Here is a 19,431-nt window from a genome sequence, read left to right as displayed (position 1 = left end):
GGATATTATTTGAGGTTTCACATCTAAATATCCCCAAATGGATTTCAATGTCCGGTGGAAAGGTAAAATAAAAAGTCTGCGAGTGGGTATTTGAAAAAGGGACAACGATGCGAGCAAAATAATCAATTGTTAGACAACGTATCCGGTTCAATTATGATGTTCACCGAAAGGCTGATAAAACTTCACCTTCAATCATTTAAATTGATAAAGTTTGAAAGAAGAGGTAAATGACACAATAAAAAAGAAAATACATGAACACAAAACCTTACTTTGTCGGTCAAATCAATGACCATGGCCTCTCAGGTATCTTTGAATGAGATCATTAAAATGGCGTTGAGCGATTTTAGGCTAGAAAGAAAAGATTACTGCATATCATTATAGAAGCACGTGTTTGGAAATACTACAACATTCATATAACAACAAAATAAATAGTCACATCTTGTTTATTCATGATTGACGATTTTGATCCGTGGCTTGTAGCTCAAATCCACGATTTGCTCCCAAAGAAGTGGAATTGACCCTCGAACTGAAAACACATATTCTCGGATCCGTTATGAAGAGAGGAACTTAAACTTCGATTAGCTCTTCCAACAAACTCTTGTTCCAAACAAATCGAGGATCGGCTGGTATGATACCAAACGTTAGCTCCTCGAACAAATCAATAAATGGTGAATTTATCATGTGTTAGAAGTGAGCACGGATTGTCCGGGTTGAATAAGAAAGAAATTGTGACCGACTATGAGAATTGCATTGCAATAGACTATACCAACGGACTTGTTTCCAAAGTGGTTTCCTTGCCCTTCCTACGCTAACTTCCTTTACATTTTGCAAAGGGACATAGACATCGGAAGCCACACCATCGATTTGCGGTTTGACACAATATCTGACCTGAGAATCTGAACCTAATAAGTGAAAATATTCTCATACTAGTTGCAGTCTACTTTAAAATCTTTGCTTAAAGGACTCACTTTTTAATGTAAAGTTACGTTTCATATGAATAATACAACCCCGGTGTTGATTCCAGCATCCTTAACGGGGCTCATAAAGTAAGCCTCATCTCTTTCTCGCGAAAAGCGTTAACAACTCTTTCTTATTCAAATAATTGTCCATCAAACTACAGGAACGATTGAATATAAATGCACACGAGAATCTGAGGATATAAACCTAGACTTTTGTCTCCCCTCTTACGAAAGGGAATTAAACCATGAAGTATGAAGTGGAAGTAAGGAGGCCTTTTTCCACAAATACAAAAGTTCTTACTTCTTGACAAGATGAAAGCCTCAAAATCCCATTCACAGGCCATAAACTTCATAGACATTACTTTCGAAAAAGGGAAACCAAGATAAGTGCCAACCTCCTTGCGAGAAGTTATTACAAGTAAATATGTTCCTCATACAAAAAATATTATTAAAAAGTTCTTTTTTTCAACCGACTTCACCAATATGACCGGGGCACATATCACCCCATCCATCTTACTAGCATAATAGCATAAAGAATCTAAAGTAACAATATGGCGAGAGATTGCATTAATGTAAGGCGATAAGAACTATAATAGCACACTAGCCTAGTAGTCTCCCATTATACTATTGCAATTTTTTCAATGGACTACAAGATAAAAATTAACTAATATAAGGAATCCATCCAAACTTACCACCCGGTAGTCTAATTGTTCCAACCACACCATAAATTATAAAAACTTTAGTAGTCCACTGGAAGCCGCGGCTCATCCATGTAGTTTTTCTCTAGGACCTTCTTGTCTTGGTCCTCGACAAGGACTTGCATTGCTTCACGATCTGAACACGGACACAGGAAAATCAAACATCATGTGATCGAAATATAGTATATATAGAGATATCACTAAAGAATTAGGGAAAAGAATCTTGCGGTGTACTTGGGAGGATATTGATTGAGTCCGGAACCTTTATTTGTCCATGCATGTGGGTTGATGTTTAATCAGCCATGACTAGTTGCCTCGTAAATCTGATTATGCGCTTTATTCACTTCTCCGCCTAACAAATAAAATACAGTTTGAAGTGATCAAATGAACTATTACTGAATCTCGATGGCGAGGGTACCAACATCGACTAATGAGCTTGTCAAAAGCTTTCAAAGCAGTGAAATCAAACTAGCATGACTCAGTTTGCAAGGGTGTGTGCCGACCGGAAGGTCATTGAAGAAATAAAAGGCCTTCAACTTCTATTGCCTAAACCTTGATCATTTCCAACTTCAGATATTCCACAACGAAATACTAAATGTTGTGTAACTTATTGTATGATGGTCCCGTCTACCGGTGCACTTTATTGCGGTTAAGTATTTGGTTACTGAATGAAGAGATGCTCATTGTTATCAACTTGAATGCTCAAGTATTGTGGTGCGAGGTGCACACCTCATGTAAGACTAAGATCGAGAGGTTAAATCAAAGGAGCTTTGAGGTTCCAGTGTGAGCTTGAACCATGCGATTATAGGCACACCTGAAATTTTTATGTATAAGTAGACTGTCCTTTTGAAGCATATGTATTGAATAAATTGAAATTAGAAGTTTGAACAAAGAAACCGAGTCTACAAAACCCTACCGATACCATCCTCCTCTCGGCCAGTATCGTTAGTTCTATGCACACCACAACTTGTCTTTTACTCTCTCTTTCTTTGACTTCTTGCGCGGCGACTTTCTTAATTCCTGACAAGAATCTTGAAAGTCCACCCTCTTAAAATGCTTTCGAGGCTTGAGGAACTCCTTGAGAATGCTATAAAATGCATATATCCAAGTCAAGTTCACAATGTATGTGTGGTGAATGAGAAAAGAAGATGAGGTTTACGATATCGTTACTCTGTACAAGTGATTTCTCATTTAATCCGAGTCCGTTAGGCGTAGATGGTTAGTTCAAGAGTGCTACAAAACTATATTTTGTCTTTGGAGCGAAGAATCCCTCAACCCGAGAAATGGTTGTGAACAACTTCAAAGAGAACTTCGATGCTTCTCTTTTAAGCGGAAAGAATCATTCTACTAGAAACGCTCAATGTATTGTTGTACACAAGAAGCTACGTGTTTACCTAACCGAAAGCTGGTGGGTAGGGTTTTCTATCATCATCGTCTCTCTTACCGCTTTAAACATCACTTCACCTTCACTTCCGGCATAAGTGTTTAATGAATCAAAATCTTGATTGAAGAGAACTTTCATACTCGATGATGCTAATAGGATCAACTAATGAGCTAGTCTGGAAGCTTCCAAGCGCACAAAAAAGTAGGTACCTCCCACATTGCAATGGTGTGCGTGGCTGGAAGATTATTGAAAATATAAGAAGTCTTTTAAACCGTCATTTTTTCCAACAATAGGTAATCCGAGAACGAAATACGATGTACCTAAGCCAAAATTCTCATGGACCCGGCTTGCGCTTCAAATGCTATCAATATCACGAGGCCACATCTCATGCAAGGCGAGATCGAGAGGTTAAATTGACAGACTTCCGGGGCTCCGATATCGGCTTGAACCATGCGGTATAAGCAACACACTGAAAAGTTATGCATTAGTATCTTTGCTTCTAATACCAGTCTTTTGTGAAGCAAAGAGTAAATTATTAGATTAGGAGGATGCTAGGACTACAACAACATACCTAAGAGGTGAGACCTCTGCTGTTTGGTAGTATAGTTCTATGTAGGGCTCCATGAAGTCAAGAGAGTAGAAGCCATATGGGGTCGCGGCAAAGCTTTTTTGATCTTCCTTCCGCGCTGGCATAGCTTTCTTGTGCTTTTTGCGGTCTTCCTCCAAGGAAACAAAAAGAGAAAAAACGAAACTGTATCAACATGCCATGTCCATGTAGTATAACGTCCAACAATTTCTTGACATTCCCGCATAGTTTGCATGGACATAGTATAGGATTTCCCTTACCGACATCACATTGATCATCAAAACAATTAATACAAGCAATACGGCATACATAAATTCCTTACAAGAATTTATTTACTAAGAAAAAAAAAGTCTTATATGTCGAATCTGAATAAAAGTAATAACTTCGTCAAGTAATAAAAGTAATCACTAGCCAAAGGTGATTTCAATAACATTTAACCTAAGAAAACTAATAGAATCTCCAAATCCTTGAAAGCTAGCTATCTCGAGGAATCTTCTAACGAAAGTGATGATCCAAAACCTACAAAGCCAAAATGAACACCTTAAAGAGTTTGACTTTATCATTTTTCCATAATAGGTTTGATTGTCCGGCAAAACAAATGCATACTATTTAGCAAATAATTTCTAAAAAGAAAAACAATGTAAGAAAATACTCACCATGCACCAAAAGTCTAAGCTCCCAAATGCCTTTAACCACTTCAAGTTGTACTCAATGAGAATTGTTGAATAAAGTCAAGTAGAACCCGAGCGAAGGTCTCTTATTTCATCTTTGGTATATCTTTGCTATCTTCCCCAACTCTTGGATCTAAATTAGAGAAGGAAAGAAAACGTAACTAATATATTATAAGGCATTAATATTCTAATTTAATTATATGACAAAGAAGTATATATGTGTTTACCTTATTTGTTAAAGATTGAGAAGGATCCCTAAGAAAGTGTCTCATAAACATCATAACGTAGTAGGCACATTCTACACCTCACAGTTGTTTTGGGCACTACACAAGACAAATAATAAGATTAGTCATACTTACTTGGAAGGAAAAAGTAATAAAAATATACGAATTTGCCTTTGTTTACCTTGACCACTTGCCAATTTGGTCCAGCCATCATTCTTTTCCCTCCAGCATAAGTGAAAGCTCTAATAGCACTATAGAAAAAGAAATTAAATTGGGTATACACATATTCATATAAGACCTTGCTGCAAACATTTTGAGATCCAAGCTCACATTGCATTCACTTCATTGAGGGCACCGCGCATTAACACAACATATACTAAAAAAGGAGGATGCTAGCGAGAAGCATCATGTAAGACAATACGAGTTTGAATATGTTTATAATAAAGTCGAGAACTTAAAGGGTTGGTATTTTAAAGGAAAAAGATTATAATCATACAAGAAAATACATGAAACACATAACTTACTTGTCAACAAGAACTTTTATTCTGAATATTGGAGTCGGTTCGAGGAAGAATCCAACCCGGTAAACTTGTTGTGATGATATATCAATAACAATCAATACCCAATGCCTCCTACAATGAAATAAATAGATAATAATTAATCCATAATGTATAGGGTATAGTCATTTAAGTAATAAATATGATTAAGAGACAAACAAAACACTTACCCCAAATTGTAAGGAATCAATAGAATTTGATTCCGCGCCTTACATAACCTAATCGTGTTTACAAATGCTGAATTTTTCTCCCCATCATCATTCCCATAGTTTGTGAAGTTAGAAGGATTAGCAAATGTGTATCTTTCTTGAGAACTCATGAAACTCCCATAAAGATATCTAAAAAAAAAAATTAAAAATGTTACGATAATTGCATCTACTAATCAAATACAAATGTTTAAAAGCGAGATGCAACTTTAGCTCACTTCATGTATGTAGTCATGCGGTGACACTTAGCCAATCCATTCTGCAAATATCCAACAAATCAGATTTTTCAATGGAAAAATGGCCTAGCTCAATCTCTTCCCGAAAAGCTCCCTTTCTATAGGGATGACAATATTATCGGGCGATTCCATCGTGTTGTCAAGCATATAAGCCATATTCTCGATACTACATTCCATCTCATCAAGTGTTTCCTCCTTTTCCTATGTGAAATAATCAAAATATTGACGGGCATAACATAGATATGGACTTATATCACTAACGCTACTAGAAAAAAAAAAAAAAAAAAAAAAAAAACAAAACTATACAAAACAAATTGAAATTGAAAACCCAAAGAAATTGAAGAGAATAAAAGGACAAGGGCACAAATTTAACTTGAATAAGCTAATTCACATGGATAGAACTTCACAACTTATTATTATAAACATCATCGCTAAATCTAGAAAGAAAAAAATCAACGCATACTTTCAAATCGATTGAAGTTTAAATAATCTAAAGTCCTGCCAAAACTAGTTGCATCTGCAAAACCATTAGGTTATGAGGATGAAACTTAAGTTAAGTTAAGATCTTCAAAAAAAAAAGTTTACAATGCAAAACACTAATATAATTGACACAAATGAAAATGTTAAAAGTGGTTGGAAACTTGTCAAGTATCATTCAACTTATAAGCGGTATAGGAGTCACAAATGGCGAGGATTTGTTTTCGAAATAGCGGCAAGATAAAACTCAATACTACCGGGGAGGCACAACAACCCGAGTTTATACAAAATGAAATAACTTTTCCTCCTAGTCGATCCTAGAACCAATTTAGATTGTTCACCAAACTCTAATAATAATTAACGGCACATAGTGTTTGATTACCAATGTACTAGTTTTACTTATTTACTAGATTAACCTATCTAATGCTATGAGTGCGGTGTGAACATTTCCACCCTTTCATTGGTACCTTCCTCTATGTGAATTTACTCTTTAATGTCTTTGGGGAATGCTAGAAATGAGATTGTTCCTAGAAAAACCAATTCTTCTTTATGCAAAAGTCTATAAATAACAATTAGTAAATATATGGGATTATGATCAATGAAATAAGCTAAATACCTGTGGAGTACTAATTTCAAAGTTAGGCAATGCCTTCTTACTTTTAGCCACAACACCAAAATCTTTTATCTGCATGAGTATAGTAATAAATCTAAGTCATATATTAAAAGTACAAAATGCATATAAAAATACAATAATGTAAACTTTGACCTGTTTGCCTTTGTTATCCTTTCTAGCCTTCTCTGATCCAAGTAAATCATGTTTTTCTTCCTACATGAATAAGGAGAAAAAAAAATTAGTATATGCATGTCAACACCAATAATCATTACTTTTTGTCTAATAGTTTACCACATTGCCGATTATCACAAATTCTTTTGGCCACGCCACAAAACTATGCCATGCATCCTTAACAAATCTCAAGTCACCAACCCGAGTCTTGGGAGAGGGGAGGTCGGGTTTGATTACAATGTCAATTTGTACTCGAAAATTGGCTTCTCCTAAGGGAATATCATTAATATTTTCTTGAGGTCGAGTATTCTTGAAAACTGAGCCTTTAGCAACGATGTTGCTTTTCAAAGTCAAAGCCAAACTACACTTCACACCCTACAAAAAATAGTAAATCAATATATCAATATATGTACACTAAAAAGTAAAGTGTTAAGAAGATAAAATGTTGACTGTTTATTTGATTTTTTATCGTTGCTAGCCTTCTCGGTGCATCAAAATCACCATCTCCTTCCTACATAAATAAGTAGGAAAACAACATAATCAATCAAATGAATGAACAAGTGTAAATCAACCAAATCGTCATTAATCTTTATATGATTCTTTACCACATCGCCAACTATGACAAATTCTTTTGGCCATGCCACAAAGTCAGCTGTGCCATGCATCGCTAATAACGCTCAAGTCACCACTTGGTACCGGTATTGGGAGGGGAGATCGGGTTTCATTATTAAGTCAATCGTACTTTCGTACATTGTGTTCTCCCAAAGGAATGTTGTGAACTTTTTCTTCTGGTCCAGTCTTCTTGAAAAGTAAACCTTTAGCAACAATGTTGCCTTTGGATCTCAAAGCCAGAGAACACTTAATAGCCTATAAGAAACATGGATATGAGTTAGAGCTTATGCATATATCGTGATAAGAATTATATCAATTTAAAGGATAAGTACCTTGGGTGTACTGAATTCATGATTGGTCGGAGTCTTCTTCATTTTTGGGATAGCATCTTTCACCTGCATATTTAATAAAAATAAATCAATATATGTACACTAAAAGTACTAAGTGCTAAGTGTTAAGAAGATATCGGTGAAAAAACATAAAATGTTGACTGTTTCCTTGATTTTTATAGTTTCTAGCCTTCTCGGATGCATCAAAATCACCATCTCCTTCCTACATAAATGAGTGGGAAAACAACATAATGAATCAAATGAATGAACAAGTGTAAATCAACCAAATACGTCATTAATCTTTCTATGATTCTTTACCACATCGCCGACTATGACAAATTCTTTTGGCCATGCCACAAAGTCTGTGCCATGCATCGCTAATAACGCCAAGTCACCACTTGGTAATCGTATTGGGAGGGGAGATCGGGTTTCATTATTAAGTCAATCTGCACTTTCGTTACATTGTGTTCTCCCAAAGGAATGTTGTGGACTTTTTCTTCTGGTCCAGTCTTCTTGAAAAGTAAACCTTTAGCAACAATGTTGCCTTTGGATCTCAAAGCCAGAGAACACTTAATAGCCTATAAGAAACATGGATATGAGTTAGAGCTTATGCATATATCGTGATAAGAATCATATCAATTTAAAGGATAAGTACCTTGGGTGTACTGATTTCAAGATTGGGCAACATCTTGCTAAATGTATCCCCATCTTCTACCTGTATGTTTGACAGATCTAATTAAGTCCCACAAAGAAAAAAGAAAGAAATCGAATGCGTAACACAAACAAGTCATAATCAGATGCAGAACTAAGTTGATACCTGTTGGTTTACTCTATTATCACTTCTACCACTATTAGATCCAACATTCTCAGGTGGTGGCGACTTATGCATCTCTTTCATCCTTAATGCACTTTCCTTTTCTAGAAACCTCACCCTTTCTTCTGCTTCCATCCTTCTTGCTTTTTCTTCATGTAGTTGGGTCTCAAGCTCCTCTCTATTTCTCTTCCAAGTACGTCTAGGAAGTTTAAAGTATGTTGTTGGAGTTACAAACCTCCCTCCCCTAACTCTACCACTATGCTCTGGGGTTCCTAAAGCCCCGAGTAAGTATATCATTCTTTCCTTAGTTACTAAATTCCCCTCCTTCTCCTTGGGTTTCAATTGAGCCTACATGACAGAATTATGTTAATACATTTCAATATTTTATATATAAAAGTAAAAAGAAATTAACAAAAACTTCAAGAAAACTCCGACAATTCTTTTTCTGCAATTTCCATAGTAGCATCATTCACAAATTCACCATTCTTCTTTTTTGGCGAGCCCTTAGCCATTTGACACTCCGATCATCATGTTCTACCGAGGAACCGAACTCTTCTTTCTATTAAACATAAACAAAAACTGTATTAGACTAGAGTATATTCATTGCTACAAACAAGAACATATAATAGGACCTAGAGTATTGGACAAGAGGTGAGGTGATAAACCTTGAACCTACTGACCACCTAATCGGACATCTGAAATTGATTTGATAACCGGACACAAGAAGAAAGCCTCATGTTGATCCAAAGGTCTCTTGGATTCCTAAGCCCTCGCATTCACGATTAATGCGAAAACCTCACAAAGAATGAATAGATTTCAAGCTCTAGCAAGAAGTGGAACATGATAATGCTAACACTCTTGAAGGACAAACAGAAAATCAAAGGAGCTCACAAGTTCTTGAATCACGGTAATGCTAGGGAACTTGCTCGATGGTTCACCTTGGGGTTGTTGATGCACCTAGACATGTGGTCGATGCACCTAGTTACGTGGTTGAAGATCTCGATTCGGTGGCTTTGCACCATAATGATCCTAGTGTGACGAAGCACCACAAGTTGTTAGTGAAATGGATAGAGAGGGGAACAGATTGTTGTCTTTCTAGAGTCAACTGAAACAAATATTTCAGCTAGATTGTTGTTAGAAGAAGTTGGTCCTACCGGAATCGATGGTGGCACTAGCTTCTCGAGAGCAAAAGTGAATGAAGAAGCGGATCACATTCTCCACCTTGCGGGCTTACAAGCTGGGATGCCAAATCAAGATGCGTAGCCACCGATCCTCATAAAGTCGGTGAATTCTTTGCATTGAGCTTGGCGGACATGATTGATAGTGATCGACAAGAAGCAAGCATGTAACAAACACCTTCTCCACAAGGCAAAGAATTACCTTCCCCTTGAGGTCCAAGGTCAGCGGGAAAATATCTCTCAGCGAGCTCTTTCAATTTACCCAATAAACTCTCTAGTTTCTAATGAAGTGCTTTTATTGGAATCTTAGAGGTATTTCAAATGAGAAACCATAAATAGGCTGTCTAAGCTAATAAAAGATCATGATCCCGACTTCATAGGGATTGCTGAGCCTTTAGTAGACCCTAATCGGTTTCACTTGCATTTCTTTACAAATCCGGGATCTGATTAACTAGCCTTCATGTCAATCGGCATCCATCTCATCGCCAAAATATTTTTGTTTTGTGGAAGAGCAATATACCTGCACACCTAACCTCATTGTCCAATCTCCTCGGCAAATTACGGTGGAAGTCAATGGTTGTCCGATTACAATTGTTCATGCTTATTCTTTGTATCTTGGTAGAAGACAATTATGGAGAGAACTCACTCTCATTAATCGGTCCTAACTTGCCATGGCTATTGATTGGTGATTTCAATACTTACTTAAGCCCTACTGAAAAGAGGGGTGGCCTCGCCTCTAACGAGCAATGATGAATTCGACAAGTTATAAATCACAATATGATGCTTGAGGCCCCAACAAAGGGTATCATTTCACATGGTGCAATAGGCAACCGGGAAGCGGCCGAGAACTTGGGGTAAGCTAGGCGAGCATTCATGAATATAGCATGGAAAATTTCCGGGTTGGTCATATAAAGTTCTTGGTAGGCTTTGCTCGGATCATTCTCCTCTAGTAGGAAGACAATTTGACTAACGAGAAAATTCCTTCATCACCGGATGGCATTGAAAGGAGGGCTCAAGACGTTCGCGAAACTAAAAGAGTGGAAGAAAGTAGCAACCGATGTTTGTGTCGTGTTGGCAGGAAAACCAAACCGTAGATCATCTCTTTCATACATGTACAGTTGCGCAAACATTATGTAGTATACTGCTTCAGAAGATAGGATTCAGCAGGCCCATATGTGGCAAGAAGAGGTACAATGGGCTGAAAAAATTACACGAGGTAAAGGCAGCATACAAGATAGTCACAGGTTTACATGGAATGCTTTTGTATACAGGATTGGAAAACGCGAAATGACAAGATTTTTCAGAATAAGCAAGTTGACGCTTGAACCGGTTAGTAAACTCAGTGATCGGAGATGTAAGAAGACGACTACTGGCTCTTAACATAAGAATGGAGCAAGGACCGGAAGCACATAATTTCATGGAAATGTGGGAGATAGAGGTTGGAGTAAAACAGAAAAAGTGTGAGTACTGTAAGTGGATGAGAGCGAGAGAAGGAGATACACAATCTGAATCTTGACGGACTCTACAAGGAATAGAGGGAGAATGGGCGCAAAGCATTTCTACGTAATGATAGAGCAAGGAATGAGGATGGCATTAACACAAGGAGTAAGTAAGATAGCGGTACAAAACGGACTCAACAAATGTTATAGCGTGGCTGAAAAGAAAACCAAGTACCCATGGGCGCAGAGAAGATCGGGGAAAATTCAAAATATGAAGGAAGAGATGGAGCAATTCAAAGATCAACCATGTATATAGAGAAAGTAAAACCTCGCAAACTTACCGACAAAAAAAAAAAAATTAATAACAGAAAATTTAGAAAACTAAATGATTACCATCTCTTCTTCGAGACCAACATAGCCTGATCTACTGAGTCGGTGGTTATACACATTCTTCTTTCTCCTCTCAGATTGCAGCTTGCTATACTCCTTTGAATTCAAAAAGACAACAATAACTAAGTATAGTAGGGGATGAACATACATAACTAACTATCACTATGCAATTTGAATTTCATTCATCCCGAGTTTAAACAATTACTATACATACCTGAAACTCATCCGTCAATCTTGACTTCACAAAAACTGTTCGATCATTTTGGCCGAATAAAATCATAAATTTTTGGTGGTTTCTCCAAGAGGGCTCACGGTCATTTATGTAAGGAGTAACATATTTCCTAGTCAAATTGGTCTTGAAAGTCCTCCATCTTTCCCCAATGGATGATATGACTTTATCCATACAATTTGGATCAATATCAAATATTTGCTAGACATAAAAAAGCATGTAAGACATCGACTTTAGGAAGAAGAGCAAAAAACAAATTGTTCATAATATAAAGTGCATAGAATTATACGATTACGTACCTGCATTGCTTCCCATAAATCATCTCTCAAAGGTTCTGGTAAATCATGCCAAGTTTCAAATTCACTCAATGGTACCTTGGACCTTGCCAATGCACCTTCCATACCAGCAAGTTTTCTCCGTACTACCCGATTATTTGGCCTTCCTTTTTCATCATAGGCAACTCTAATTTTATTTCCATCCCATTTCTTGTTAAGCTCAATCATTATTGTTGTTCCTCTTTTCGTGTTTCCCTTTTTCGATTTTTCAGTTGCATCGTTCCTTTTTCGGTTGTCATTTGATTGGCCATCTTCTTCTGTACCCATGATAACCTACATGGCAAAAATAAAAATGCACAACACATGTTAAATCTATGTAGAAATTTTAGGGTATGATGATTAACGGTCAATTTTCTAATTTCGAAGAAAATGGACAAGTGAATCAACAATCTAAACAAAAATATAGGAAACTAATGCATCCCATAAGCATTTCCAACAAAGAAAGGCGAGACTATCTTTACCAAAAAAAAAAAAAAAGGCAGAGAAGTGCAAAATTAAAAATAAAAAACCTGCTTTAGAATTATGACCAAGCAATGACATGAAAATAACAAGATAAACAAGACAATTGAATATAAACAAAGGCCCGAAAAGCTTTATTAGTTTTATTCGGATCATCTCAAGATTCTCCTAAATCACGAAAATTCAAGCTACACTATTAGAACTACCATAAAAGAAAAAGAAAATAAAAGATACAATAATCAAATAAATAGAGCTGAAATGTTTCATTTATGTGCTTTTCTTTTCTTTGAAGGCTTGTGAGCAATCCAGATCCCCTCACAATCTTCACATCCATACATTGATTGTTCATCGTCATTCACATCCGTGAGATTCCATATCGGAAATACTTCATTCGCGAATGTTGTCTCCAATACCATCATCAATGAAGTCATCATCTTCATTCTCATTATCATGATCATAATATATCTGAGGAGTTGCTAGGGCAACTGACCATTTAGGATCGATCTGATCCGGTACATAGAAAACTTGCTTCACTTGAGAGGCAAAGACGAAAGAATCAGATTTGTACCCAATTCTACCAAGATCAACCAATATAAAACCCAAGTCATCTACCTTGATGCCATTCCGATTCTCAACCCAATCACACTTGAATACTGGGAGTTTGAACTTAGTGTAATCAAGCAACCATATTTCGGTAATAACACCATAGTAGCAACTTTCTAAAAAAGAGTGGATTTTTATCTCTTGCACTTGTTATCTGCATTCCACTGGCAACTAAACTCACTCCACTATTCTGATTGACTCGTGGACGATCCGCGATCCTTTGTGGAGAAACGGCAACCATTAATCACATAATTGTGAAATTTCAATACATGTATATGAGGACCTTGAGCTATCCAACGTAAGGTTTTGAGACATTGTTACCGGGATGCTCCTTTCATCCTAAACCTGTGTTCTTTATAAAATTAGTTACGCTTTATTAGAGTAGTAAATAAAAATTCAAGTTGTTTAGTAACTCACCCTTTTTTTAACCAATCACTAAAAGTGCTAATATGTGCATCATGTAACCACTTTTGGCTTTTTGATTAAGGGGGATGGTTTTGCCTTAAGTAGTTCATATGCTCCCTACAAATTATGAACACCAACTCTCAGTTAGATATGACGAAAAAATTAGAAAAAAATTGAACTCCTCAAATGTATTTGAAATGTCATTACTTTCGATATAAGGTTCAACAACATTTGTATTGTGCAACACATAACCATGTGCTTCCTCTAAGGACTTCCGATCGACAACTACCAAATCACCACCGATGGAGGCTTTCCAGAAATAATCTCCTTGGCTGTGTGTTGCTTTCAACATGTGGAGTACCAACAAAGACCCAAATCGGATAAAACTCACTACAAAACTCAACCGCTTCTTCTCGCAATATAACATTCAAAGAATGCAACCTTCCGGGCGATTTCGATTTCTTACATAGCCTTTTAAAACCTTCATGTACCTTAACAAAAAGAAAAGGAATATTGATGGAATTTCCTATATTTAACTTGGTATAATTTGAACTATAAATGATATTCAAAGAAACTTACCTCTCAAATGGGTACATCCATCGAAAAGAAAACTGGACCACAAAGTTGGACTTCTCTCACAAGATGTACGGTTAAATGAACCATAATGTCGAAGAAAGATGGTGGAAAGTATTTCTCCGTAAGACATAATGTGATTACCAATTCTTTCCGAAGTTTCAATTAATTTCTGCAAATCGACTACTTTCGCACAAATGGCATTGAAGAAGAAGCAGAATCTAATAATTACATATCTCACATGCTTTGGCAACACAGATCTTATTGCCACTGGAAGCAATTGTTGCATCAGCACATGACAATCGTGGGATTTCAGACCACCTAATTTTAAATCTTCCATTGAAACAAGTGGCCTGAAATTAGATGAGTAACCTTCAGGAACTTTTAGCTCATGCAAGGTTTTGCAAACTCGTAATTTCTCCGCTTTTGATAATGTGTAACAAAGTCGGTGGCGGTATGTTCTCAATCCTTTTCTTTACGGTGCCAATTCCTTTCTCAAACCCATCTCCTTAAGATCACGACGAGAAGCAACCCCATCCTTCGTTTTCCCCTTAATGTTAAGCAAGGTCCCAATAATGCTATCACAAACATTTTTCTCAATATGCATGACATCCAAGTTGTGTCGGAGAAGTAAATGTCTCCAATACACAAGCCTGAAAAAAATCGACCTCTTCCTCCAACAACGTGTAACATCATCATGAACAATATTTGCTCTTAACCTTTTTGACTCGTCACTTTTGCCCCAAAAAGTTACAAGTGTTTTAACCTTCTTCCATATACGCACACCGGTGAGTGGTGTTGGTGCGGATCGAAACTCACATTTACCATTAAACGCCTTTTTTTGCTTTCGATACGGATGCTCTTCCGGAAGATATCTTCTGTGAGCCATGTACACATTCTTCATGCAATGCTTCAATCTGCAAGAATCTGTGTGTTCACCACATATCGGACAAGCGTAATAGCCTTTAACACAAGCACCGGACAAATTACTAAATGCAGGAAAATCGTTAATTGTCCATAAGAGAATAGCCTTTAGTGTAAATTCTTGTCGTTGGAAAGCATCATAAATCTTAACCCCTTTCTTCCACAATTTTTGCAAGTCCTCGATCAAAGGTGCTAAGTATATGTCAATGTCATTTCCAGGTTGATGTGGACCCGAAATCAACATTGTCAACATCATAAACTTCCTTTTCATGCACAACCACGGAGGAAGATTATAAGTGACCAATACAACAGGCCAACAACTATATTTACTACTAAGAGAGCTATGTGGGTTGATTCCATCTGCCGAAAGTGCTAAGCGAAGGTTTCTTGGTTCTGCTCCGAACTCTGGCCACTTATCATCCACTAGCTTCCATGCGGGTGAGTCTGCTGGGTGACGTAGTTGCCCATCAACTTCTCTCTCATTGGCATGCCATGTTAAATTTTTCGCTGTCTCTGCTGATTGGAACATCTTTTCGAATCTAGGGATCGGTGGAAAATACCACAAAACTTTTGCAGGCGAACCATTACTTTGCTCAATCATATTATCCTTCAACTTATATCTTGAAAGTCCACACGTAGGGGCATGTCTTTCTCACTAAACCCCTTCCGATATAGTATGCAATCATTGGGACACGATCTATCTTCTCATATTTCATTCCATACACTGCCAATGTCTTTTTAACCTCACGCATATTTTTGGGCAGTATATTCTCTTCGCTTGGTTGCATGTCTCTCATCATTTGTAACATCTTTGTGAAGCTTTTGTCGGACCACCCACTCTTCGGCTTTTCAGATTGAACAAGTTAACGATGGCGATAACCGTGATACTTTGAACATCCTCTATACAAAGGTTCCTCAGCATCTTCAAGCAACTTCTTAATCATTTCAGGGGTTACCGCATATCTGCGATCTCGTCGCGGCTTTGAACCAATTTTGCTGTTTCACCAGATCCTCTACTGTGCTCCCACTCAAAATGATGATGGGAAGGCTCATCCAGATCCATATAATGAGGGAGCTGCACTTGTTGTTCTTTCCCCATGCCATGTCCATGTAGTATAACTTTGGCACATGCCATTGAAATACAAATGATTTTTAACGTCGAGTTCCATCAATTTCTTGACATTCCCGCATAGTTTGCATGGACATCGATAGGATTTTCCTCACCAAAGATGGCCCCGCAAACCGTGAGAAAATCGAACCCCTACTTGGAATTCAATAGATAACTTATCCTTGGACATCCAACCCTTATCCATTTTGAAGGTGTCAAAGAGTAATCTGAATGTAAACAAAGATTGTTCAGTTAACAAAGTAATCAAAAGGCATTTTTTAATCCCCCACGAATATGCGAGATATGAAATCTAACAAGAACACTACATGACCAGTCTTTATTTCTAATAAAACATTAATAATGCTACGTATTATATGGTCGGGGGTTGCTCGATACTAGCTATTTAATACATACAGACAAATAACGAGGTGAACAAACTAGAATTCATGCGTAACCATGTTACTTCTTCATTTTATAGCTTAACTAGACGTACAAAAAACAGGTTTTCCTCTTTTTAAGGTAAAACTATATATCAACATCATTGAAAGTTTTTATAGAAGAATACCCAAAATGTAAAAAGCTCAAGGTCGTGAACCTATGTTTTGCAGATGACCTGTTAGTTTTCTTTAAAGGTGATATGGAATCTGCATTAGCTGTAAAGGGTATCCTCATGAAATTTTCAGAAGAAACTGGCCTTATGGTAAACTTGCAGAAGACTTCCTTGATCACTGGAGGTTTAACAATCGAAGAAGGAACACTCATGTCATCAAACTTGGGAGTGCAGTTAGCTCAAGAGCATATAACTTATCTTGGTCTCCCTCTCATTTCCTCAAGATTGGGGATTAAGGACTGCCAGCCTCTTATAGAGAGAATAACTACAAGAATCAAAAGTTGGAAAACAAGAGCTTTATCTCATGCGGGAAGGTTGCAATTGATTCACTCCGGTTCTCTCCTCTTTCCATGTGTATTGGGCAAGAACTTTTGTCTTGCCGAGAGGCGATTATATCTCAAGTTTCAAAAATGTGCGAAGTTTCTTTGGAGTGGCCCGGATATGGAAAGAAAAATGCATCACGCAAGTAAAGAATGTTTGGCACTAACAAAGAAAGAAGGTGGGTTGGGAATCATGAATCTAGGACTATGGAATAAGGCAGCCTATTGTGGGCTCATATTCAAGATAGTTACTAAAGAGGAAAGTTTATGGGTCAAATGGACTTGGAGTCACCACATTAAGGGTAAGAACTTCTGGTCAATGTCATGCCCAAAGGAGGGCTCGTGGGTGTGGAGGAACTTACTTGAGTTGAGAAAGGTGGCTTCAAAGTTCATTAAGTATAGTATTTCAACAGGTAATGAAACTTCTCTCTGGTATGACCTATGGTGCTCACAACGCCCTCTCATTGAAGACCTAAATGCCAGGAATGAAATCCATCTGCCTTTGGAGTCCAAGGTAAGTGAGTTGATCACCGGGTACATGGAATGCTCTTGTGCATAATTTGCAAAATTCTCGAACCGAGAAACGTAATCTTAAACATTGAGATCAACACATTCCTCGACTCGGATAGAATTATCCGGGCCTTGCCGATCCTAGAGGTACATACAGTTCTATATCTGCCTACAATGCTTTGAGAGTCCCTAGGAGAGGGTAAGATGGTATAATCTGGTTTGGGGAAAATGGTTATGCCTAAGCACTCGCGTTCTTGCATGGCAATTGTTTGTCGGTAATTTACCGACTCAAGACGGACTTGTCAAGAAAAAAAGGTGTTGAATAACTCTTCATGTTGTTTGTGCAACAACTCGAGGGAGAATTCAAAGCATCTGTTCTTTGAATGTGTATATAGTAAAACCATTTGGGAGGAAGTAAAATTGCTACTAGGATGTCAACCTGCTGCTTTGAGCTCAAATGAAGAATGGTGGTACCTTATAGGTAACTGTAGCACGAATTCTTTACAAGCAGAGATCACCAAAATCTACATCTGTGCTACGATCTACTATGTGTGGATTGAGAGAAACCAGAGAAGATTCCAAAACAAAAGGCAACCAGCTCAGGTGGTAAAACAGAGGCTCCTTCAAGATATGAAAGTGTATGTACAAAGTCAATTGGATGAAGTCAAGAATATCTATAGTGATAGAATGTTCTTAGACAGACTTGGTATAATGGTGAGATACCGAAACTATGCTCAGAAGTTCTGCAAATGGTTAAAGCCAGAACAAGATATGTTCAAATTGAATACTGATGGTGCAGTGTCTGATGATCGGTGTGGAACAGGAGGAACAATAAGAGATTGTGAGGGAAATATTACAATGTGCTTCTCGGGTTCAGGAGGGATGAAGTCTGTCTTATTTCAAGAACTAAAGGCAATATTGCAAGGTCTCTATGGTTGTCAGAGTATTAACATTCTGAAGGTGGAGGTAGCATCAGACTCTCTTAGGTCTATCAAGATTCTCTTGGGTAAGGAGAAAATACCATGGTAATCTTGTGTCAATCTAGTCAAAGAGATTAAAGGCGGTTTACGCTAACTTTTCTCACATTATTAGGTTCATACATGTCTATAGAGAATGTAATAGGGCGTGAGACTTTCTCTCAGCTCTTTCAAATGTAAATGAGGTTATCTTTTTGTTCCTCCTCTAGACAAATGAGACCCGACATGTATTGTGGAGGAGGATAAAAGAGGTCAAGTTTATATAAGAGTTTAATGCAGGTAGGGGTCTGCCTAACCCCAAAAACTTATTCAAAAAAAAAAAAAAAACATCATTGAAAGTAAAACCTATGCTATGAGAATCAAAGTTAACTTACTGAATTAATAGATATTCGGGCATATACACAAGAAAAGTAACAATACTTGAATTCAATAGTGCAACATTTTAAGCGAGTAACAACTAAAACTATAAATGTATGGACTATTGACCAATAAAAAAATGGTTGTACTATCCAAAAACAAAGGTGCATAACAGAAAACATGTTTCCTCACACTCATGTACACAAAACAAAATTGATAAAGTCATATACACATGAACAAAGGTTAACCCAAAAAGATTAAACTTAATCGATAAAGAAGATAGAAGTGTACCAACTCTAAAAGCAACCCAAGTTGGAGCAAAGCAATCAGGACCTTCTCTTGTCCAATTCGATTCTAACAAGGACTGGGAAGTGATAAAAGATCTGCAAATAAATAAATAAAATGTTTAGCCGCTAATTCACTACTTAGGATATAACAATGGCAATAAACAAGCTGAAAAAACAAGAGTGAACCTAT

At 37.2% G+C, this 19,431-nt stretch overlaps 2 long non-coding RNA genes across 2 annotated transcripts; both read right to left on the bottom strand.

Moving 5' to 3' along the window:
• Positions 1-6,616: 6,616 nt before the first annotated feature.
• Positions 6,617-6,980, bottom strand: LOC147491511 (uncharacterized). Its single transcript, XR_015199210.1, has 3 exons — positions 6,903-6,980; positions 6,765-6,824; positions 6,617-6,683 (listed from the first exon to the last, which is right to left on the bottom strand). It is a non-coding gene; the product is annotated as an uncharacterized LOC147491511 (long non-coding RNA).
• Positions 6,981-11,856: 4,876 nt separating this feature from the next.
• Positions 11,857-19,426, bottom strand: LOC147491510 (uncharacterized). Its single transcript, XR_015197852.1, has 3 exons — positions 19,246-19,426; positions 12,073-12,381; positions 11,857-11,974 (listed from the first exon to the last, which is right to left on the bottom strand). It is a non-coding gene; the product is annotated as an uncharacterized LOC147491510 (long non-coding RNA).
• Positions 19,427-19,431: the final 5 nt, after the last annotated feature.

Source organism: Coptis chinensis, chromosome 6 (genome assembly GCF_015680905.1).
Source record: "Coptis chinensis isolate HL-2020 chromosome 6, ASM1568090v1, whole genome shotgun sequence".
NCBI classification, from domain to species: domain Eukaryota; kingdom Viridiplantae; phylum Streptophyta; class Magnoliopsida; order Ranunculales; family Ranunculaceae; genus Coptis; species Coptis chinensis.
This window is presented reverse-complemented; position numbering and strand designations above follow the sequence as displayed.